General features: G+C 31.4%; 1 long non-coding RNA gene across 1 annotated transcript; it reads left to right on the top strand.

Moving 5' to 3' along the window:
* Window positions 1-643: 643 nt before the first annotated feature.
* On the top strand, window positions 644-6,802 carry LOC143060135 (uncharacterized). The gene is made up of 3 exons (XR_012973866.1): window positions 644-4,670; window positions 5,179-5,311; window positions 6,606-6,802. It is a non-coding gene; the product is annotated as an uncharacterized LOC143060135 (long non-coding RNA).
* Window positions 6,803-8,330: the final 1,528 nt, after the last annotated feature.

The raw sequence follows: 8,330 nt of genomic DNA, 5'->3' as shown, positions 1-8,330 counted from the left end.
GACTGATATGAAATGAACCCAGAAAATAAAATTCAAGTGACTTTGTTGTATTTGCGCATGTGCATAAATTTTAGAGTAAAATGGCGATACGATTTTTGAGCTACATCACGTCAAAGTACGTAACGAAAATATTAGAAATAATGTAAATTTATACATACATAAATACATACATACATACATACATACATACATACATGCATACATACATACACACAAACAAACAAACAAACAAACAAACAAACATACATACATACATACATACATATATACATACATACATACATACATACATACATACATACATACATACATACATACATACATACATACATACTTTTTTTTTCACATAAATGAGGCCGTTAGTTTTCTCGTTTCAATTGTTTTACATTGTCTTATCGGGGCCTTTTATAACTGACTATACGGTATGGGCTTTGCTCATTGTTGAAGGCCGTACGGTTACCTATAGTCGTTAAGGTTTGTGTCATTTTGGTCTTTTGTGGATAGTTGTCTCATTGGCAATGATACCACATCTTCTTTCTTCTATAAATACACACATACATATATAAAAAAGAAGATGTGGTATGATTGCATGAGACAACTATCCACAATAGACCAAAATGAAACAGACATTAACAATTATAGGTCACCGTAAATAATACTTACATACAGACAGACAGACACACAGACTCAAAAACAGACAGACATGCATTATCAATTTTATATATACATACATGGACTTATATCTGCAGACGACATAAGCATAGCGACCTACGCATATACAGAGGCGATTATCATGCGCACTCATGTTATTTGCATAATATATGTTATAAACATATGTAACCAAAGAGCAGAGCTACATTAAAAAATGGTTTATAAGATGTATGTGCATTATACATGTCTGAGGTCTGGAGGACATAAGGTGGTGTGGTGGTACGTGCAAGGCAAGCGGCTCATACACACCTACCGTAATTAAAAGGGATGTACAGAGTCACCATTTTGAAAAGGTTAATGATATCTTTTCATAATGTATATTCTTCAGCTCTGAGTGACATTGTGTACTGAAGGAGTTACATAGAGTCACGGCTTATGCGCATCCATGTCATTTGGTTAATATGATGTATAAGCCTTAAACGGTCCGAGTCAGGTATGAACATTGGATCGATTTTTTTACTTTTATTATTGATGTGTTCATGTGTCTGTGTAAACAAGAGTGAAACCAAATTTGTTAGGTGCATGACATTGAACGACGTAAAATAGTTCTTGGAACCTACACGCATACTCACATATACGCATATAAATATAGATTATAACTTGGCATTTTTATTTTCAGACCTCTTATCAGCCTTAGGTCATGACATTAGCCTAAGAGCCGGATTGACTGATAGAGGGTCTGATATGAAAAATGATATGTTGTTCTTTTTATCATAAACGTCAACAGAATACATACTAACAAAGACTATTCTTAAAATACTTTTGTTGTAATATATGTTTTGCATTTCTTAATAGTATAATTTCTTTATACCTAATGATTTCTTTTTGTTAAATCTTGTTATGTTTTACACATACAAACGTACCATTTAGGTATATTTTCCGGAATTTACTGAATGACATCAAAATGTCATGCGATACGTTACAGCAACGCATGCGATAATAAGCCAAAGCGGTTGATTTAAAACAGAAGCAGATGAGATAAACAGTAGGCAGTCGATAACAGAAGTCATATCACACGGGTAAGGCAATTCTTCAAATTTGATAAATAAATATATGAACAAATTTGTTTTATCATGGGGTACACTTATATCATTATTTTCTATAATTATATGATAAAGATACAAACATGCATGTAAAATGCACACCTACAAACAACAAAGACATATACAAACGTACGAACATACACACATACATACACACAGTCAGGAATTCGTCAAAACCATGCGAGACGCAACATCTAGTGTAATCTCATGATGTCATCAAAATTAAAATTTTGATATTGTCATCTCGATCTTACGTATGATCATCGCCTTATGTTTTTATTGTACAGAATGCTAGTAGTTATATTATGCGTAATTATAAATCAATCATCCCTTTTAAAAATAGTGATCTCTAATCCTTCATAACGCACACGGGCTTGTGGACTGAATATCGGCGTTGATGGCTGCAATGTGAACATTTGTAAAGCAGGAAAGGTCGTAGGAGATCATATCACCAACATTTGCAGGGATATTGATTTCCTTAGCTATTTTTTGCAACAGACACCAGAAACCAACTTATTCTTATTGTGTTCTTCTTTTGACAGACGGGTATGGTAAGAATAAAAAAAAATTACTTTGCCTTGTCATTGTACAACAAACGATTACTAAGGTAACAGGCGTGCAGCAGAGACCCAAAGCGTTGTATTGATTTTACTAGCTAGAACGACCATTGTTATGATATTTACACCTGGTTTGAACCTATGACAGAATAAACTTAGTCTATAGGTTAAAATAGTCCTGGGTCAATATGTTAAATATTAGCGTTTTCCTCTTAGATATATAGGGTAGCAGTCGGACAACAATAGTGTTTTAACTTACGATTGTCCAAAAATTGGATGTAGGAATCTAACCGGGTACCTTAGCTTTATAATAAGCAATATCTTACATTTTGGCACCCTTGCGTGATGCTCACAGAATATCAAACCCTTTAGGGTATTTTGCCATAGGGTGTTTTTCTGGCTATTGAAGTTGGTTTATTGTTTTTTCCTGGCTTATTACTGGTCGAATTATTTTGAGAAGCCTTTGCATAATAAGTCATGGCCTTTTGAATTTCATTTGCAAGGGATTTTTTTAAGATGAGGTTACTGTTCAGGTAAAGGTATTAAGTTATTATTTAACCTTAACGTTACTTGATGGTTAGTTGGTTTGTTAACAATTCACATTAAAGGTACAGGTAAATTCAAGGTTAATAAAAAAAAGTTCCGGTTAAGGTTAATGTTAAATTAAAGGTGTTTGTAACATTAATGTTCATAGATGGTTAATTGATAGTTGAAAATTCAGATAAAAGCTTGCGATAGCCTTGATGTTATTTCAATGATAGATAAGTTTAATGTGTAGGTTTAGGTTAAGGTTAATGTAAAAATTAAGATTATAGTTGAAGTTAACATTTAGTTAAAGGTTAAATTGAAGTTATGTCAGAAGAATAAATGGTAGTTGAAAATTCAGATTAACGATTGAAATTTAGTTTTAAGATTGATGTAGCCTTTAAATTAATTGAAGGTTAAAAAATGTCAAAGTTTCAGTTAAGGTTATTGTGTAAGTAAATGTTGAGGTTAAGGGTAAGGTATGCTTTTACCTCAATGTTTATGCATTGATAGTTGAAATTCAGATCACAGGTGGAAGTACTCTTATGTGAACTAGTATTGGTCTATTGGTGTTTTTCTTATTTTGCAAAATCGTTTTCAATTCATTTTCGATCTATTTGTTGGACTGTCCCTCTGATATCATTCGTCTCTCTTTTTTAAGGTTAATTGAAGATATAAAAGAGTTAAGGTTTAGGTTAACATTAATGTGAATGTTAAGCTTAAGTTTAAGGTTAAAGTGAAGGTATGTTTTAAACGTATTGTTTATAGTTGAGGTAGCTTATTTGTTAATTCAAGGTAAGAGAAAGTGAAGGTTTATGTTTAGGTTACGGTTAAGGTTAAGGTTAAGGTTAAAGGTAAGAAAAAGGTGAAGGTTAATGTCAATTTTAGGGTATATCATGGTAGTTTAATTGTAAGGTTGATTGAAGGTAATATTCTTGGACGGTAAAGGATTAGGGTTGTGAATAAGGTCAACGGTAAACAGTATGGTTACAGTTAAGTTTAAGACAAGATTTCATCTTTGCGCATGTACACCTGGTAAAGGTGCGTGTGCAAACTGACGAATTAAAGGAAGTTATGAGTAGAAAGGACACTTCTATACATTTTGTGTTATGGATTATAAATTACTTAAAACAGGTAAGTAACATTCGTTTGTTTTACAAATGGACGCAGGCTTTTGGTATTTATATTAAACAATTGAGACCAGATTTTGTATGAATATGTTTTGTTTTAATCACTTCTCAGTCGACATTTTGGATACATGGCGTAAGCTTTCCCAACGAAATATTTTATTATTTAACTGACTCCGACTTTTCGTTTGAGTATAGATAGATTATTTGGTCTCTGTTGGTGTTCTATATTACCAGAATTGAATGTAGTTAACATTATGTTAAGGAATTCTGTACAACGCTTTCCAACCATGCATTTTGTACTAGGTTTTGTGTATTCCTTTATTCATTTTAGGCATGGCGTTGTCAGTTTGTTTTCAGTTGATACCCTTTGGTATCTTTCGTCCTTTTTTAATCAGAAATGTGGAACTCGGAGTATCCAATTTTTTAAATTATGATACAAGTATTATGTACACGATGTATAAACCTTAAGATGAATGTATTTAACTTAAATAACAAGCTTATAATAATGTACGTAAAGAGTCCAAGCACCGTGAAGACTATCTAAAATTTCTTATTTATACACTTGAATGAGTGCAGTAAAGGATTTATTCTGAAATTTGTAGATTTGCGAAGATCAAATAGAAGAATATTAAAAATTGAAGATTATATAAATAGTAAATCAGATCGAGAAGGGTTTTTGGTAAGAAAGATTGACGACATAAAAGGTAAATATTAGTTATTCTGTTTATTTAGACCTTATGCGTAAACTGTTTTATTTTTCAGTGTGTTAATATGTCGTTTCATTGTAATCCTGAATAGGTGTTTCAGAAAAGTTAAATTACGGATGACTTGTGTGTCTTCAATTTATATTCATTTGCGGTACCTTTAACCTTTGTATTTCAAGTTTTCTGTTCTCGATTTGATCTTTAAAGAAGTGTTTTTCTTTATTTTAATATGCATTAAATTCATAAAAATGCGGTGAAATTTTTTTCTTCATACTTTGCTAAAAATTTTGAAAATAATAAATTTCAAATTATACACTTTCTCTAGTATAAGTATTCAACTATTTGTGATGAAAATATTTTCTAAAATGATTTCTTTTTCGAAAAAAAATATAGTTTACTAACAAACTAATTAATATTATATTTGACCTAATCAATCAATCATCGTTATGTAGTTTAAATTTTTTTGAGCTGTTTGATGTGTATATTTGTCGTTTACCATTTATAAAAGGAAGAGGTGTGTTTACGACAAAACCGATTGAAAAAGGCGAGTTTCTGTTTGAATATCGCGGAAATTTAACAACAGTTGATCCAGGCTTCAACGAGTATGCATTCGAGTTTCTTTGGAATTCAAGAAAATGTTGGTAAGTTTAAACTTTTTATGCTAAATGATTTTATTTTTCTTGTCGACTTCAAAACTATATGGTAGCGGTTTGAACACGTATATGACATTAAAGTGGTATTGGGATATTTCGCCATCTTGTAAAAAATCAGTGAACCTAATGTCTAGTGTCTGTTAATTAATTAAAAAAAATATCATACAAAACTGCAGATAACTGAATGAACACTGTCATTTGAAAAAAAAGAATTCGCAATTAATTTTGGTTTAAAAAAAAATGCCATTTGAATGGGTGTAAACTCTGGAAAAGTGCATCTTCTGAAGAAATTTACACGGAATTTTCCAATTTCGTATTTAACCGGGAAAAAAACGTATGTTGACTTTATACCTTATTTTGATATTCTTAATTTTGTGTGTTTTATTTTACTATTCTATCAAGAAGTGTAGCTTCTAATTGCATACTGATGGTATTATCCGTCTAAGCCATACACAATGTGCCACAACCTGTAGCTTGATAAATTACATGATGACCTATCGTTTTTAGTATACTTTGGAACATATATTACTATACAATAGGTTTTGGCAAAATGAGCCAATTCTATCCTTTCATTTGAGGCTCGCGTACCGTACCGCCTGAAGGAAAACAATAAGTTTTTTTTTTTTGTGTTGATTATTCATTTCTTGAATTTTGGTATTCATGCAATTGCAAGAAACTTCGATATTTCAATTGCAATAATCTGCTCCTTTCTATCACACAATTGCTTTTTTCGTATAGAGTCGACTTTATAAACGATCCTTTTTAGTAAAATAGAAGAAAAACATGTGCTTCAGATCTTTAATATTTGTATCACGCTATTTAGATATATTTCTTTAAGTTGATTTATAACTCATCATTTATCCAAATCAAGAATACCAGAAATTAAACCAGTTCTGGCCTGATTCCTACCTTGATGTATTTTAATGTATCGAAAATGACCTCAAACCTTTCACCGACTGTTTATTATCACTGATCTATAACATTTTTGTTTGCCTTTAACTTACAGCAAACTTCAAACTGAAACTATACCTATTATCTTAATATTTACCTTTTAACCATCACATTTGCTTCTAACATAAATTATTAACCTTAATAGTTAAGTCTTACCTTTAACTTTAACCGTTCTAGTTAATGGTAACCTTAATCTTTGAACTTATCATTATACCGTAACCTAAAAACCCATAACTTTTACAATTCACTGGAATCATAACTTAAGTTAATTTGTTATATTCGCATCATTAAGCTACAGTTTAACAGTAAGATGTTCTTTCCATCATTGCAGGATCGATGCATCTAATGACGACAAATCCTTGGGAAGGCTAGTAAACGATGACGAGAATGATAGTAACTCTATTGTTAAGAGAATAATGGTCGGTGGTCTTCCCCATCTTTGTTTCTATGCTAAAAGAACAATCAGCGAAGGTGAAGAAGTAACATTCACATACTTTAAAGGAGAATATGACCAGTTTCCTTGGCGGTTAAAGGTAAGTACTATTTACTTCAGGATTTGTTAATGACAAAATATGTGAATGCATACAGATATCGAGTCTAGTTCAAGTTTAAAGGTTAAAATTGATGGTAAAGGTGATAGTTTTATTAAAAGGTTAAGGTAACATCCAAAAGTTAAGGTTATAATGAATATTATCTAAAGGTTGCTGTTGACATTCAAATTATGTGTGCGCATGTACAGTTCACAAAACGCTTCTGTTGATGCTTAGTTGATCGTCGGATAAGTGTTTATCTTGTGATTGATATATAATACCATTGTGGAGAAATTTTCATAAAAGGTAAGCATTTACTCCTTTACATCAGAATCATTCTAAGGATTCTTTAAAATGACGCCTTCGTCCATTGATTTGATTGAGCACACACAGTCAATCTGATGAAAACTAAAGATTAATCCTTGAAGTTTAATGTACGAAATCATTCCATTACAATGTTAAATTTTTATCATTTCTGAAACCAATACATCAGTATACATTTACATATGAATATCATAGCGTGGTCAATTATCACCCTTATATTTATAAAAACACTTTTCGTAAATATAAAAAAAAGGAAGATGTGGTTTGATTAGTAATGGGACAAATCTCCACTTGTGACCAAAATGAAACAGTGATAAACAACTATAGGTCACCGTACGGTTTTCGACAATGAGCAAAGCCCATGCCGTGTATTACGCTATACAAAATCCCGAAATGACAGAGTAAAACAATTCAAACGTAAAAACTAACGGTCTTATATGTGTACAAAAAATAAACGAAAATCAAACATGTATCACATTAACAAACAACAACCACTGAATTACAGGCTCTTGACTTAGGACAGGCACTTACATACAGAATCGGGTGGAGTTTAACATGTTAGCGGGATCCCATTCATCCCCCAAACCTGGGACAGTGGTATAACATTACAACATATGAAAAACCTATACAAATCACTTAAAATAGGCGTAAATCATCAGATGGACAAAAATTCAAGTGGACTACAACACTGCACTAGAAATTTTTTCTCTCTACCCATAAGAATCAGTCAGGAGTGACACAATTTTCATAACTTGCTCTCACCCTAACTTTTTATTTTGTCTTAATTCGGTGTGTTGTATATGTTAACGGCAATAAGTGAAATTAGGTAATAAACTTAAATCCTAGGCAATAAGCTAACCCCTAGGCATTCAGTTATTGCCTGAAATTTTCAGGCATTAAGCTTATTTCCTGAAATTTGAAGATGATTATTCATCCTATTGCCGAACATAACTTTAGGCAATAAGTAAACTCTGGAATGTATGCATAGTAAGTGATTTCTTCTTCATATAAAGTCGTTTGTTAATAATATTTCTAAAATTACATGTATTAATATACATTCATTTGACAGATCTTCAAAAGTATGTTTAATTAGTTATTTTAACAGTTTTACAAAATATTAAGAAGATTTAAAATGAAAAACAAGCGGTTGTATCCAATTAAAAAAAGGGGGGGATTTTGTAGAATAATTATATTATTTATTT

The sequence above is a fragment of the Mytilus galloprovincialis genome, unplaced genomic scaffold, assembly GCF_965363235.1.
Source record: "Mytilus galloprovincialis unplaced genomic scaffold, xbMytGall1.hap1.1 HAP1_SCAFFOLD_78, whole genome shotgun sequence".
Classification (NCBI taxonomy): Eukaryota; Metazoa; Mollusca; class Bivalvia; order Mytilida; family Mytilidae; genus Mytilus; species Mytilus galloprovincialis.
Note: the sequence above shows the minus strand (reverse complement) of the source record. Positions and strands in the feature narration are given on the sequence as shown.